General features: G+C 77.0%; 13 non-coding genes across 13 annotated transcripts; all 13 read right to left on the bottom strand.

Moving 5' to 3' along the window:
• Positions 1–608: 608 nt before the first annotated feature.
• LOC149745842 (5S ribosomal RNA) lies at positions 609–727 on the bottom strand. The gene has a single exon (XR_016389143.1). It is a non-coding gene; the product is annotated as a 5S ribosomal RNA (ribosomal RNA).
• Positions 728–1658: 931 nt separating this feature from the next.
• On the bottom strand, positions 1659–1777 carry LOC149745841 (5S ribosomal RNA). The gene has a single exon (XR_016389252.1). It is a non-coding gene; the product is annotated as a 5S ribosomal RNA (ribosomal RNA).
• A 932-nt stretch (positions 1778–2709) lies between these two features.
• On the bottom strand, positions 2710–2828 carry LOC149745840 (5S ribosomal RNA). Its single transcript, XR_016389947.1, has one exon. It is a non-coding gene; the product is annotated as a 5S ribosomal RNA (ribosomal RNA).
• A 934-nt stretch (positions 2829–3762) lies between these two features.
• LOC149745839 (5S ribosomal RNA) lies at positions 3763–3881 on the bottom strand. The gene has a single exon (XR_016389860.1). It is a non-coding gene; the product is annotated as a 5S ribosomal RNA (ribosomal RNA).
• A 933-nt stretch (positions 3882–4814) lies between these two features.
• Positions 4815–4933, bottom strand: LOC149745838 (5S ribosomal RNA). The gene has a single exon (XR_016390257.1). It is a non-coding gene; the product is annotated as a 5S ribosomal RNA (ribosomal RNA).
• A 933-nt stretch (positions 4934–5866) lies between these two features.
• Positions 5867–5985, bottom strand: LOC149745837 (5S ribosomal RNA). Its single transcript, XR_016389142.1, has one exon. It is a non-coding gene; the product is annotated as a 5S ribosomal RNA (ribosomal RNA).
• A 931-nt stretch (positions 5986–6916) lies between these two features.
• LOC149745836 (5S ribosomal RNA) lies at positions 6917–7035 on the bottom strand. The gene has a single exon (XR_016389241.1). It is a non-coding gene; the product is annotated as a 5S ribosomal RNA (ribosomal RNA).
• Positions 7036–7967: 932 nt separating this feature from the next.
• On the bottom strand, positions 7968–8086 carry LOC149745835 (5S ribosomal RNA). Its single transcript, XR_016389946.1, has one exon. It is a non-coding gene; the product is annotated as a 5S ribosomal RNA (ribosomal RNA).
• Positions 8087–9019: 933 nt separating this feature from the next.
• LOC149745834 (5S ribosomal RNA) lies at positions 9020–9138 on the bottom strand. Its single transcript, XR_016389893.1, has one exon. It is a non-coding gene; the product is annotated as a 5S ribosomal RNA (ribosomal RNA).
• Positions 9139–10068: 930 nt separating this feature from the next.
• LOC149745833 (5S ribosomal RNA) lies at positions 10069–10187 on the bottom strand. The gene has a single exon (XR_016389230.1). It is a non-coding gene; the product is annotated as a 5S ribosomal RNA (ribosomal RNA).
• Positions 10188–11119: 932 nt separating this feature from the next.
• LOC149745832 (5S ribosomal RNA) lies at positions 11120–11238 on the bottom strand. The gene has a single exon (XR_016389141.1). It is a non-coding gene; the product is annotated as a 5S ribosomal RNA (ribosomal RNA).
• A 932-nt stretch (positions 11239–12170) lies between these two features.
• LOC149745831 (5S ribosomal RNA) lies at positions 12171–12290 on the bottom strand. The gene has a single exon (XR_016390330.1). It is a non-coding gene; the product is annotated as a 5S ribosomal RNA (ribosomal RNA).
• A 932-nt stretch (positions 12291–13222) lies between these two features.
• Positions 13223–13341, bottom strand: LOC149745830 (5S ribosomal RNA). The gene has a single exon (XR_016389647.1). It is a non-coding gene; the product is annotated as a 5S ribosomal RNA (ribosomal RNA).
• Positions 13342–14037: the final 696 nt, after the last annotated feature.

Genomic DNA, 14037 nt, shown 5'->3' with positions numbered 1-14037 from the left:
CTAGGCGCCGCCCGGCCGCAGCCCGGGCCGGCCCTCCTGCCCGACAGCAGCTGGCCCGAAGCCACTGGGAGCCACCATCGTGTCGCCACGGCCCCTCAGCCCCGGCGAGGCCACCCTTGCCCGCACACCACCCGCCGAGCTCAGGAGCCCGCCCCTGGGGCCGGCAGGCCCGGGGAAGCGGCCCCTGCTCTCGATCCCGCTCCCGCACCCGGCCGCGGCGGCGACACGGCGGGGGCGGGGCTTTTGCCGGAGGGAGCTGTGGAGGGACACACCCACCGGCACACAGGTGGCGGCCCCGGGGCGGGGCGCCGGTGGGGGCGGCCAGGTGCAGGTCGACGGGCTCGCTGGCCGAAGGCACGGCAACCGGGCCCGCGGCGGAGCCTGGGTCCGGGCCAGGCACCCCGGGGGCGTCTGGGGTGCGGCTGCCTTCCAGGGCCGCCTTCTGGCCGCCTGGCGGGCCGGGCCGGCGGGGAGCGCCCCCTCCGGCGCGCGCGCCGTGGTGGGAGGGGCCTGAGGAGGCGGGGCCTGCAGCGGGGCCCCGGCGCCGGCGGAGCCGGCGGCCACCGCCCGCGGGCGAGTTAAAGGAGAAGGCGGAGCGGGAGGCAAAAAGCCTACAGCACCCGGTATTCCCAGGCGGTCTCCCATCCAAGTACTAACCAGGCCCGACCCTGCTTAGCTTCCGAGATCAGACGAGATCGGGCGCGTTCAGGGTGGTATGGCCGTAGACGGGGGCGGGGACGGCGGGCTGCCTCTTGAGGCCCACTTTCGCTGGCGCTTGCGCCTCACCGCCAGCCTGGCGGTCAGCCCGCCCCGGCAGGACCCCGTCGCCCGCCCAGGCAGGGGGAACGGAGGTCTCGGGTACCGGGCGGTGGCGGAGGCGGAGGGTTTGGCCACCCCCTCCCAGCCGAGGGCGGGCGTGACCCAGCGAACACTTCGGCGCTTGGCGCCCCGCCAAGATCCCGCCCGTCGCTCACAGGGACGTGGCCCCGGAGGCTTCAGGGCCCGGGGCCCGCGGTCCCTTGGGCATCGCCCCTGCCCGCTCACGCGGCGCTAGGCGCCGCCCGGCCGCAGCCCGGGCCGGCCCTCCTGCCCGACAGCAGCTGGCCCGAAGCCACTGGGAGCCACCATCGTGTCGCCACGGCCCCTCAGCCCCGGCGAGGCCACCCTTGCCCGCACACCACCCGCCGAGCTCAGGAGCCCGCCCCTGGGGCCGGCAGGCCCGGGGAAGCGGCCCCTGCTCTCGATCCCGCTCCCGCACCCGGCCGCGGCGGCGACACGGCGGGGGCGGGGCTTTTGCCGGAGGGAGCTGTGGAGGGACACACCCACCGGCACACAGGTGGCGGCCCCGGGGCGGGGCGCCGGTGGGGGCGGCCAGGTGCAGGTCGACGGGCTCGCTGGCCGAAGGCACGGCAACCGGGCCCGCGGCGGAGCCTGGGTCCGGGCCAGGCACCCCGGGGGCGTCTGGGGTGCGGCTGCCTTCCAGGGCCGCCTTCTGGCCGCCTGGCGGGCCGGGCCGGCGGGGAGCGCCCCCTCCGGCGCGCGCGCCGTGGTGCGAGGGGCCTGAGGAGGCGGGGCCTGCAGCGGAGCCCCGGCGCGGGCGGAGCCGGCGGCCAGCGCCCGCGGGCGAGTTCAAGGAGAAGGCGGAGCGGGAGGCAAAAAGCCTACAGCACCCGGTATTCCCAGGAGGTCTCCCATCCAAGTACTAACCAGGCCCGACCCTGCTTAGCTTCCGAGATCAGACGAGATCGGGCGCGTTCAGGGTGGTATGGCCGTAGACGGGACGGGGACGGCGGGCTGCCTCTTGAGGCCCACTTTCGCTGGCGCTTGCGCCTCACCGCCAGCCTGGCGGTCAGCCCGCCCCGGCAGGACCCCGTCGCCCGCCCAGGCAGGGGGAACGGAGGTCTCGGGTACCGGGCGGTGGCGGAGGCGGAGGGTTTGGCCACCCCCTCCCAGCCGAGGGCGGGCGTGACCCAGCGAACCCTTCGGCGCTTGGCGCCCCGCCCAAGATCCGGCCCGTCGCCCACAGGGACGTGGCCCCGGAGGCTTCAGGGCCCGGGGCCCGCGGTCCCTTGGGCATCGCCCCTGCCCGACCACGCGGCGCTAGGCGCCGCCCGGCCGCATCCCGGGCCGGCCCTCCTGCCCGACAGCAGCTGGCCCGAAGCCACTGGGAGCCACCATCGTGTCGCCACGGCCCCACAGCCCCGGCGAGGCCACCCTTGCCCGCACACCACCCGCCGAGCTCAGGAGCCCGCCCCTGGCGGCCGGCAGGCCCGGGGAAGCGGCCCCTGCCCTCGATCCCGCTCCCGCACACGGCCGCGGCGGCGACACGGCGGGGGCTGGGCTTTTGCCAGAGGGAGCTGTGGAGGGACACACCCACCGGCACACAGGTGGCGGCCCCGGGGCGGGGCGCCGGTGGGGGCGGCCAGGTGCAGGTCGACGGGCTCGCTGGCCGAAGGCACGGCAACCGGGCCCGCGGCGGAGCCTGGGTCCGGGCCAGGCACCCCGGGGGCGTCTGGGGTGCGGCTGCCTTCCAGGGCCGCCTTCTGGCCGCCTGGCGGGCCGGGCTGGCGGGGAGCGCCCCCTCCGGCGCGCGCGCCGTGGTGGGAGGGGCCTGAGGAGGCGGGGCCTGCAGCGGGGCCCCGGCGCGGGCGGAGCCGGCGTCCACCGCCCGCGGGCGATTTAAAGGAGAAGGCGGAGCGGGAGGCAAAAATCCTACAGCACCCGGTATTCCCAGGCGGTCTCCCATCCAAGTACTAACCAGGCCCGACCCTGCTTAGCTTCCGAGATCAGACGAGATCGGGCGCGTTCAGGGTGGTATGGCCGTAGACGGGGGCGGGGACGGCGGGCTGCCTCTTGAGGCCCACTTTCGCTGGCGCTTGCGCCTCACCGCCAGCCTGGCGGTCAGCCCGCCCCGGCAGGACCCCGTCGCCCGCCCAGGCAGGGGGAACGGAGGTCTCGGGTACCGGGCGGTGGCGGAGGCGGAGGGTTTGGCCACCCCCTCCCAGCCGAGGGCGGGCGTGACCCAGCGAACCCTTCGGCGCTAGGCGCCCCGCCCAAGATCCGGCCCGTCGCTCACAGGGACGTGGCCCCGGAGGCTTCAGGGCCCGGGGCCCGCGGTCCCTTGGGCATCGCCCCTGCCCGCCCACGCGGCGCTAGGCGCCGCCCAGCCGCAGCCCGGGCCGGCCCTCCTGCCCGACAGCAGCTGGCACGAAGCCACTGGGAGCCACCATCGTGTCGCCACGGCCCCTCAGCCCCGGCGAGGCCACCCTTGCCCGCACACCACCCGCCGAGCTCAGGAGCCCGCCCCTGGCGGCCGGCAGGCCCGGGGAAGCGGCCCCTGCCCTCGATCCCGCTCCCGCACCCGGCAGCGGCGGCGACACGGCGGGGGGCGGGGCTTTTGCCGGAGGGAGCTGTGGAGGGACACACCCACCGGCACACAGGTGGCGGCCCCGGGGCGGGGCGCCGGTGGGGGCGGCCAGGTGCAGGTCGACGGGCTCGCTGGCCGAAGGGACGGCAACCGGGCCCGCGGCGGAGCCTGGGTCCGGGCCAGGCACCCCGGGGGCGTCTGGGGTGCGGCTGCCTTCCAGGGCCGCCTTCTTGCCGCCTGGCGGGCCGGGCCGGCGGGGAGCGCCCCCTCCGGCGCGCGTGCCGTGGTGGGAGGGGCCTGAGGAGGCGGGGCCTGCAGCGGGGCCCCGGCGCGGGCGGAGCCGGCGGCCACCGCCCGCGGGCGATTTAAAGGAGAAGGCGGAGCGGGAGGCAAAAAGCCTACAGCACCCGGTATTCCCAGGCGGTCTCCCATCCAAGTACTAACCAGGCCCGACCCTGCTTAGCTTCCGAGATCAGACGAGATCGGGCGCGTTCAGGGTAGTATGGCCGTAGACGGGGGCGGGGACGGCGGGCTGCCTCTTGAGGCCCACTTTCGCTGGCGCTTGCGCCTCACCGCCAGCCTGGCGGTCAGCCCGCCCCGGCAGGACCCCGTCGCCCGCCCAGGCAGGGGGAACGGAGGTCTCGGGTACCGGGCGGTGGCGGAGGCGGAGGGTTTGGCCACCCCCTCCCAGCCGAGGGCGGGCGTGACCCAGCGAACCCTTCGGCGCTTGGCGCCCCGCCAAGATCCCGCCCGTCGCTCACAGGGACGTGGCCCCGGAGGCTTCAGTGCCCGGGGCCCGCGGTCCCTTGGGCATCGCCCCTGCCCGCCCACGCGGCGCTAGGCGCCGCCCAGCCGCAACCCGGGCCGGCCCTCCTGCCCGACAGCAGCTGGCCCGAAGCCACTGGGAGCCACCATCGTGTCGCCACGGCCCCTCAGCCCCGGCGAGGCCACCCTTGCCTGCACACCACCCGCCGAGCTCAGGAGCCCGCCCCTGGCGGCCGGCAGGCCCGGGGAAGCGGCCCCTGCCCTCGATCCCGCTCCCGCACCTGGCAGCGGCGGCGACACGGCGGGGGGCGGGGCTTTTGCCGGAGGGAGCTGTGGAGGGACACAGCCACCGGCACACAGGTGGCGGCCCCGGGGCGGGGCGCCGGTGGGGGCGGCCAGGTGCAGGTCGACGGGCTCGCTGGCCGAAGGGACGGCAACCGGGCCCGCGGCGGAGCCTGGGTCCGGGCCAGGCACCCCGGGGGCGTCTGGGGTGCGGCTGCCTTCCAGGGCCGCCTTCTGGCCGCCTGGCGGGCCGGGCCGGCGGGGAGCGCCCCCTCCGGCGCGCGTGCCGTGGTGGGAGGGGCCTGAGGAGGCGGGGCCTGCAGCGGGGCCCCGGCGCGGGCGGAGCCGGCGGCCACCGCCCGCGGGCGAGTTAAAGGAGAAGGCGGAGCGGGAGGCAAAAAGCCTACAGCACCCGGTATTCCCAGGCGGTCTCCCATCCAAGTACTAACCAGGCCCGACCCTGCTTAGTTTCCGAGATCAGACGAGATCGGGCGCGTTCAGGGTAGTATGGCCGTAGACGGGGGCGGGGACGGCGGGCTGCCTCTTGAGGCCCACTTTCGCTGGCGCTTGCGCCTCACCGCCAGCCTGGCGGTCAGCCCGCCCCGGCAGGACCCCGTCGCCCGCCCAGGCAGGGGGAACGGAGGTCTCGGGTACCGGGCGGTGGCGGAGGCGGAGGGTTTGGCCACCCCCTCCCAGCCGAGGGCGGGCGTGACCCAGCGAACCCTTCGGCGCTTGGCGCCCCGCCAAGATCCCGCCCGTCGCTCACAGGGACGTGGCCCCGGAGGCTTCAGTGCCCGGGGCCCGCGGTCCCTTGGGCATCGCCCCTGCCCGCCCACGCGGCGCTAGGCGCCGCCCAGCCGCAACCCGGGCCGGCCCTCCTGCCCGACAGCAGCTGGCCCGAAGCCACTGGGAGCCACCATCGTGTCGCCACGGCCCCTCAGCCCCGGCGAGGCCACCCTTGCCCGCACACCACCTGCCGGGCTCAGGAGCCCGCCCCTGGCGGCCGGCAGGCCCGGGGAAGCAGCCCCTGCCCTCGATCCCGCTCCCGCACCCGGCCGCGGCGGCGACACGGCGGGGGGCGGGGCTTTTGCCGGAGGGAGCTGTGGAGGGACACACCCACCGGCACACAGGTGGCGGCCCCGGGGCGGGGCGCCGGTGGGGGCGGCCAGGTGCAGGTCGAGGGGCTCGCTGGCCGAAGGGACGGCAACCGGGCCCGCGGCGGAGCCTGGGTCCGGGCCAGGCACCCCGGGGGCGTCTGGGGTGCGGCTGCCTTCCAGGGCCGCCTTCTGGCCGCCTGGCGGGCCGGGCCGGCGGGGAGCGCCCCCTCCGGCGCGCGCGCCGTGGTGGGAGGGGCCTGAGGAGGCGGGGCCTGCAGCGGGGCCCCGGCGCCGGCGGAGCCGGCGGCCACCGCCCGCGGGCGAGTTAAAGGAGAAGGCGGAGCGGGAGGCAAAAAGCCTACAGCACCCGGTATTCCCAGGCGGTCTCCCATCCAAGTACTAACCAGGCCCGACCCTGCTTAGCTTCCGAGATCAGACGAGATCGGGCGCGTTCAGGGTGGTATGGCCGTAGACGGGGGCGGGGACGGCGGGCTGCCTCTTGAGGCCCACTTTCGCTGGCGCTTGCGCCTCACCGCCAGCCTGGCGGTCAGCCCGCCCCGGCAGGACCCCGTCGCCCGCCCAGGCAGGGGGAACGGAGGTCTCGGGTACCGGGCGGTGGCGGAGGCGGAGGGTTTGGCCACCCCCTCCCAGCCGAGGGTGGGCGTGACCCAGCGAACACTTCGGCGCTTGGCGCCCCGCCAAGATCCCGCCCGTCGCTCACAGGGACGTGGCCCCGGAGGCTTCAGGGCCCGGGGCCCGCGGTCCCTTGGGCATCGCCCCTGCCCGCTCACGCGGCGCTAGGCGCCGCCCGGCCGCAGCCCGGGCCGGCCCTCCTGCCCGACAGCAGCTGGCCCGAAGCCACTGGGAGCCACCATCGTGTCGCCACGGCCCCTCAGCCCCGGCGAGGCCACCCTTGCCCGCACACCACCCGCCGAGCTCAGGAGCCCGCCCCTGGGGCCGGCAGGCCCGGGGAAGCGGCCCCTGCTCTCGATCCCGCTCCCGCACCCGGCCGCGGCGGCGACACGGCGGGGGCGGGGCTTTTGCCGGAGGGAGCTGTGGAGGGACACACCCACCGGCACACAGGTGGCGGCCCCGGGGCGGGGCGCCGGTGGGGGCGGCCAGGTGCAGGTCGACGGGCTCGCTGGCCGAAGGCACGGCAACCGGGCCCGCGGCGGAGCCTGGGTCCGGGCCAGGCACCCCGGGGGCGTCTGGGGTGCGGCTGCCTTCCAGGGCCGCCTTCTGGCCGCCTGGCGGGCCGGGCCGGCGGGGAGCGCCCCCTCCGGCGCGCGCGCCGTGGTGCGAGGGGCCTGAGGAGGCGGGGCCTGCAGCGGAGCCCCGGCGCGGGCGGAGCCGGCGGCCAGCGCCCGCGGGCGAGTTCAAGGAGAAGGCGGAGCGGGAGGCAAAAAGCCTACAGCACCCGGTATTCCCAGGAGGTCTCCCATCCAAGTACTAACCAGGCCCGACCCTGCTTAGCTTCCGAGATCAGACGAGATCGGGCGCGTTCAGGGTGGTATGGCCGTAGACGGGACGGGGACGGCGGGCTGCCTCTTGAGGCCCACTTTCGCTGGCGCTTGCGCCTCACCGCCAGCCTGGCGGTCAGCCCGCCCCGGCAGGACCCCGTCGCCCGCCCAGGCAGGGGGAACGGAGGTCTCGGGTACCGGGCGGTGGCGGAGGCGGAGGGTTTGGCCACCCCCTCCCAGCCGAGGGCGGGCGTGACCCAGCGAACCCTTCGGCGCTTGGCGCCCCGCCCAAGATCCGGCCCGTCGCTCACAGGGACGTGGCCCCGGAGGCTTCAGGGCCCGGGGCCCGCGGTCCCTTGGGCATCGCCCCTGCCCGACCACGCGGCGCTAGGCGCCGCCCGGCCGCATCCCGGGCCGGCCCTCCTGCCCGACAGCAGCTGGCCCGAAGCCACTGGGAGCCACCATCGTGTCGCCACGGCCCCACAGCCCCGGCGAGGCCACCCTTGCCCGCACACCACCCGCCGAGCTCAGGAGCCCGCCCCTGGCGGCCGGCAGGCCCGGGGAAGCGGCCCCTGCCCTCGATCCCGCTCCCGCACACGGCCGCGGCGGCGACACGGCGGGGGCTGGGCTTTTGCCAGAGGGAGCTGTGGAGGGACACACCCACCGGCACACAGGTGGCGGCCCCGGGGCGGGGCGCCGGTGGGGGCGGCCAGGTGCAGGTCGACGGGCTCGCTGGCCGAAGGCACGGCAACCGGGCCCGCGGCGGAGCCTGGGTCCGGGCCAGGCACCCCGGGGGCGTCTGGGGTGCGGCTGCCTTCCAGGGCCGCCTTCTGGCTGCCTGGCGGGCCGTGCTGGCGGGGAGCGCCCCCTCCGGCGCGCGCGCCGTGGTGGGAGGGGCCTGAGGAGGCGGGGCCTGCAGCGGGGCCCCGGCGCGGGCGGAGCCGGCGTCCACCGCCCGCGGGCGATTTAAAGGAGAAGGCGGAGCGGGAGGCAAAAATCCTACAGCACCCGGTATTCCCAGGCGGTCTCCCATCCAAGTACTAACCAGGCCCGACCCTGCTTAGCTTCCGAGATCAGACGAGATCGGGCGCGTTCAGGGTGGTATGGCCGTAGACGGGGGCGGGGACGGCGGGCTGCCTCTTGAGGCCCACTTTCGCTGGCGCTTGCGCCTCACCGCCAGCCTGGCGGTCAGCCCGCCCCGGCAGGACCCCGTCGCCCGCCCAGGCAGGGGGAACGGAGGTCTCGGGTACCGGGCGGTGGCGGAGGCGGAGGGTTTGGCCACCCCCTCCCAGCCGAGGGCGGGCGTGACCCAGCGAACCCTTCGGCGCTTGGCGCCCCGCCAAGATCCCGCCCGTCGCTCACAGGGACGTGGCCCCGGAGGCTTCAGTGCCCGGGGCCCGCGGTCCCTTGGGCATCGCCCCTGCCCGCCCACGCGGCGCTAGGCGCCGCCCAGCCGCAACCCGGGCCGGCCCTCCTGCCCGACAGCAGCTGGCCCGAAGCCACTGGGAGCCACCATCGTGTCGCCACGGCCCCTCAGCCCCGGCGAGGCCACCCTTGCCCGCACACCACCTGCCGGGCTCAGGAGCCCGCCCCTGGCGGCCGGCAGGCCCGGGGAAGCAGCCCCTGCCCTCGATCCCGCTCCCGCACCCGGCCGCGGCGGCGACACGGCGGGGGGCGGGGCTTTTGCCGGAGGGAGCTGTGGAGGGACACACCCACCGGCACACAGGTGGCGGCCCCGGGGCGGGGCGCCGGTGGGGGCGGCCAGGTGCAGGTCGAGGGGCTCGCTGGCCGAAGGGACGGCAACCGGGCCCGCGGCGGAGCCTGGGTCCGGGCCAGGCACCCCGGGGGCGTCTGGGGTGCGGCTGCCTTCCAGGGACGCCTTCTGGCCGCCTGGCGGGCCGGGCCGGCGGGGAGCGCCCCCTCCGGCGCGCGCGCCGTGGTGGGAGGGGCCTGAGGAGGCGGGGCCTGCAGCGGGGCCCCGGCGCCGGCGGAGCCGGCGGCCACCGCCCGCGGGCGAGTTAAAGGAGAAGGCGGAGCGGGAGGCAAAAAGCCTACAGCACCCGGTATTCCCAGGCGGTCTCCCATCCAAGTACTAACCAGGCCCGACCCAGCTTAGCTTCCGAGATCAGACGAGATCGGGCGCGTTCAGGGTGGTATGGCCGTAGACGGGGGCGGGGACGGCGGGCTGCCTCTTGAGGCCCACTTTCGCTGGCGCTTGCGCCTCACCGCCAGCCTGGCGGTCAGCCCGCCCCGGCAGGACCCCGTCGCCCGCCCAGGCAGGGGGAACGGAGGTCTCGGGTACCGGGCGGTGGCGGAGGCGGAGGGTTTGGCCACCCCCTCCCAGCCGAGGGCGGGCGTGACCCAGCGAACACTTCGGCGCTTGGCGCCCCGCCAAGATCCCGCCCGTCGCTCACAGGGACGTGGCCCCGGAGGCTTCAGGGCCCGGGGCCCGCGGTCCCTTGGGCATCGCCCCTGCCCGCTCACGCGGCGCTAGGCGCCGCCCGGCAGCAGCCCGGGCCGGCCCTCCTGCCCGACAGCAGCTGGCCCGAAGCCACTGGGAGCCACCATCGTGTCGCCACGGCCCCTCAGCCCCGGCGAGGCCACCCTTGCCCGCACACCACCCGCCGAGCTCAGGAGCCCGCCCCTGGGGCCGGCAGGCCCGGGGAAGCGGCCCCTGCTCTCGATCCCGCTCCCGCACCCGGCCGCGGCGGCGACACGGCGGGGGCGGGGCTTTTGCCGGAGGGAGCTGTGGAGGGACACACCCACCGGCACACAGGTGGCGGCCCCGGGGCGGGGCGCCGGTGGGGGCGGCCAGGTGCAGGTCGACGGGCTCGCTGGCCGAAGGCACGGCAACCGGGCCCGCGGCGGAGCCTGGGTCCGGCCAGGCACCCCGGGGGCGTCTGGGGTGCGGCTGCCTTCCAGGGCCGCCTTCTGGCCGCCTGGCGGGCCGGGCCGGCGGGGAGCGCCCCCTCCGGCGCGCGCGCCGTGGTGCGAGGGGCCTGAGGAGGCGGGGCCTGCAGCGGAGCCCCGGCGCGGGCGGAGCCGGCGGCCAGCGCCCGCGGGCGAGTTCAAGGAGAAGGCGGAGCGGGAGGCAAAAAGCCTACAGCACCCGGTATTCCCAGGAGGTCTCCCATCCAAGTACTAACCAGGCCCGACCCTGCTTAGCTTCCGAGATCAGACGAGATCGGGCGCGTTCAGGGTGGTATGGCCGTAGACGGGACGGGGACGGCGGGCTGCCTCTTGAGGCCCACTTTCGCTGGCGCTTGCGCCTCACCGCCAGCCTGGCGGTCAGCCCGCCCCGGCAGGACCCCGTCGCCCGCCCAGGCAGGGGGAACGGAGGTCTCGGGTACCGGGCGGTGGCGGAGGCGGAGGGTTTGGCCACCCCCTCCCAGCCGAGGGCGGGCGTGACCCAGCGAACCCTTCGGCGCTTGGCGCCCCGCCCAAGATCCGGCCCGTCGCTCACAGGGACGTGGCCCCGGAGGCTTCAGGGCCCGGGGCCCGCGGTCCCTTGGGCATCGCCCCTGCCCGACCACGCGGCGCTAGGCGCCGCCCGGCCGCATCCCGGGCCGGCCCTCCTGCCCGACAGCAGCTGGCCCGAAGCCACTGGGAGCCACCATCGTGTCGCCACGGCCCCACAGCCCCGGCGAGGCCACCCTTGCCCGCACACCACCCGCCGAGCTCAGGAGCCCGCCCCTGGCGGCCGGCAGGCCCGGGGAAGCGGCCCCTGCCCTCGATCCCGCTCCCGCACACGGCCGCGGCGGCGACACGGCGGGGGCTGGGCTTTTGCCAGAGGGAGCTGTGGAGGGACACACCCACCGGCACACAGGTGGCGGCCCCGGGGCGGGGCGCCGGTGGGGGCGGCCAGGTGCAGGTCGACGGGCTCGCTGGCCGAAGGCACGGCAACCGGGCCCGCGGCGGAGCCTGGGTCCGGGCCAGGCACCCCGGGGGCGTCTGGGGTGCGGCTGCCTTCCAGGGCCGCCTTCTGGCCCCCTGGCGGGCCGGGCCGGCGGGGAGCGCCCCCTCCGGCGCGCGCGCCGTGGTGGGAGGGGCCTGAGGAGGCGGGGCCTGCAGCGGGGCCCCGGCGCGGGCGGAGCCGGCGGCCACCGCCCGCGGGCGAGTTAAAGGAGAAGGCGGAGCGGGAGGCAAAAAGCCTACAGCACCCGGTATTCCCAGGCGGTCTCCCATCCAAGTACTAACCAGGCCCGACCCTGCTTAGCTTCCGAGATCAGACGAGATCGGGCGCGTTCAGGGTGGTATGGCCGTAGACGGGACGGGGACGGCGGGCTGCCTCTTGAGGCCCACTTTCGCTGGCGCTTGCGCCTCACCGCCAGCCTGGCAGTCAGCCCGCCCCGGCAGGACCCCGTCGCCCGCCCAGGCAGGGGGAACGGAGGTCTCGGGTACCGGGCGGTGGCGGAGGCGGAGGGTTTGGCCACCCCCTCCCAGCCGAGGGCGGGCGTGACCCAGCGAACCCTTCGGCGCTTGGCGCCCCGCCCAAGATCCGGCCCGTCGCTCACAGGGACGTGGCCCCGGAGGCTTCAGGGCCCGGGGCCCGCGGTCCCTTGGGCATCGCCCCTGCCCGCCCACGCGGCGCTAGGCGCCGCCCAGCCGCAGCCCGGGGCGGCCCTCCTGCCCGACAGCAGCTGGCCCGAAACCACTGGGAGCCACCATCGTGTCGCCACGGCCCCTCAGCCCCGGCGAGGCCACCCTTGCCCGCACACCACCCGCCGAGCTCAGGAGCCCGCCCCTGGCGGCCGGCAGGCCCGGGGAAGAGGCCCCTGCCCTCGATCCCGCTCCCGCACCCGGCCGCGGCGGCGACACGGCGGGGGGCGGGGCTTTTGCCGGAGGGAGCTGTGGAGGGACACACCCACCGGCACACAGGTGGCGGCCCCGGGGCGGGGCGCCGGAGGGGGCGGCCAGGTGCAGGTCGAGGGGCTCGCTGGCCGAAGGGACGGCAACCGGGCCCACGGCGGAGCCTGGGTCCGGGCCAGGCACCCTGGGGGCGTCTGGGGTGCGGCTGCCTTCCAGGGCCGCCTTCTGGCCGCCTGGCGGGCCGGGCCGGCGGGGAGCGCCCCCTCCGGCGCGTGCGCCGTGGTGGGAGGGGCCTGAGGAGGAGGGGCCTGCAGCGGGGCCCCGGCGCGGGCGGAGCCGGCGGCCACCGCCCGCGGGCGAGTAAAGGAGAAGGCGGAGCGGGAGGCAAAAAGCCTACAGCACCCGGTATTCCCAGGCGGTCTCCCATCCAAGTACTAACCAGGCCCGACCCTGCTTAAGCTTCCGAGATCAGACGAGATCGGGCGCGTTCAGGGTGGTATGGCCGTAGACGGGGGCGGGGACGGCGTGCTGCCTCTTGAGGCCCACTTTCGCTGGCGCTTGCGCCTCACCGACAGCCTGGCGGTCAGCCCGCCCCGGCAGGACCCCGTCGCCCGCCCAGGCAGGGGGAACGGAGGTCTCGGGTACCGGGCGGTGGCGGAGGCGGAGGGTTTGGCCACCCCCTCCCAGCCGAGGGCGGGCGTGACCCAGCGAACCCTTCGGCGCTTGGCGCCCCGCCAAGATCCCGCCCGTCGCTCACAGGGACGTGGCCCCGGAGGCTTCAGGGCCCGGGGCCCACGGTCCCTTGGGCATCGCCCCTGCCCGCCCACGCGGCGCTAGGCGCCGCCCGGCCGCAGCCCGGGCCGGCCCTCCTGCCCGACAGCAGCTGGCCCGAAGCCACTGGGAGCCACCATCGTGTCGCCACGGCCCCTCAGCCCCGGCGAGGCCACCCTTGCCCGCACACCACCCGCCGAGCTCAGGAGCCCGCCCCTGGCGGCCGGCAGGCCCGGGGAAGCGGCCCCTGCCCTCGATCCCGCTCCCGCACCCGGCCGCGGCGGCGACACGGCGGGGGCGGGGCTTTTGCCGGAGGGAGCTGTGGAGGGACACACCCACCGGCACACAGGTGGCGGCCCCGGGGCGGGGCGCCGGTGGGGGCGGCCAAGTGCAGGTCGACGGGCTCGCTGGCCGAAGGCACGGCAACCGGGCCCGCGGCGGAGCCTGGGTCCGGGCCAGGCACCCCGGGGGCATCTGGGGTGCGGCTGCCTTCCTGGGCCGCCTTCTGGCCGCCTGGCGGGCCGGACCGGCGGGGAGCGCCCCCTCCGGCGCGCGCGCCGTGGTGCGAGGGGCCTGAGGAGGCGGGGCCTGCAGCGGAGCCCCGGCGCGGGCGGAGCCGGCGGCCACCGCCCGCGGGCGAGTTCAAGGAGAAGGCGGAGCGGGAGGCAAAAAGCCTACAGCACCCGGTATTCCCAGGCGGTCTCCCATCCAAGTACTAACCAGGCCCGACCCTGCTTAGCTTCCGAGATCAGACGAGATCGGGCGCGTTCAGGGTGGTATGGCTGTAGACGGGACGGGGACGGCGGGCTGCCTCTTGAGGCCCACTTTCGCTGGCGCTTGCGCCTCACCGCCAGCCTGGCGGTCAGCCCGCCCCGGCAGGACCCCGTCGCCCGCCCAGGCAGGGGGAACGGAGGTCTCGGGTACCGGGCGGTGGCGGAGGCGGAGGGTTTGGCCACCCCCTCCCAGCCGAGGGCGGGCGTGACCCAGCGAACCCTTCGGCGCTTGGCGCCCCGCCCAAGATCCGGCCCGTCGCTCACAGGGACGTGGCCCCGGAGGCTTCAGGGCCCGGGGCCCGCGGTCCCTTGGGCATCGCCCCTGTCCGCCCACGCGGCGCTAGGCGCCGCCCGGCCGCAGCCCGGGCCGGCCCTCCTGCCCGACAGCAGCTGGCCCGAAGCCACTGGGAGCCACCATCGTGTCGCCACGGCCCCTCAGCCCCGGCGAGGCCACCCTTGCCCGCACACCACCCGCCGGGCTCAGTAGCCCGCCCCTGGCGGACGGCAGGCCAGGGGAAGCGGCCCCTGCCCTCGATCCCGCTCCCGCACCCGGCCGCGGCGGCGACACGGCGGGGGGCGGGGCTTTTGCCGGAGGGAGCTGTGGAGGGACACACCCACCGGCACACAGGTGGCGGCCCCGGGGCGGGGCGCCGGTGGGGGCGGCCAGGTGCAGGTCGAGGGGCTCGCTGGCCGAAGGGACGGCAACCGGGCCC

The sequence above is a fragment of the Delphinapterus leucas genome, chromosome 19 (genome assembly GCF_059928025.1).
Source record: "Delphinapterus leucas isolate spDelLeu-1000000601 "Yukka" chromosome 19, BTC_Dleu_Yukka2, whole genome shotgun sequence".
Classification (NCBI taxonomy): domain Eukaryota; kingdom Metazoa; phylum Chordata; class Mammalia; order Artiodactyla; family Monodontidae; genus Delphinapterus; species Delphinapterus leucas.
Note: the sequence above shows the minus strand (reverse complement) of the source record. Positions and strands in the feature narration are given on the sequence as shown.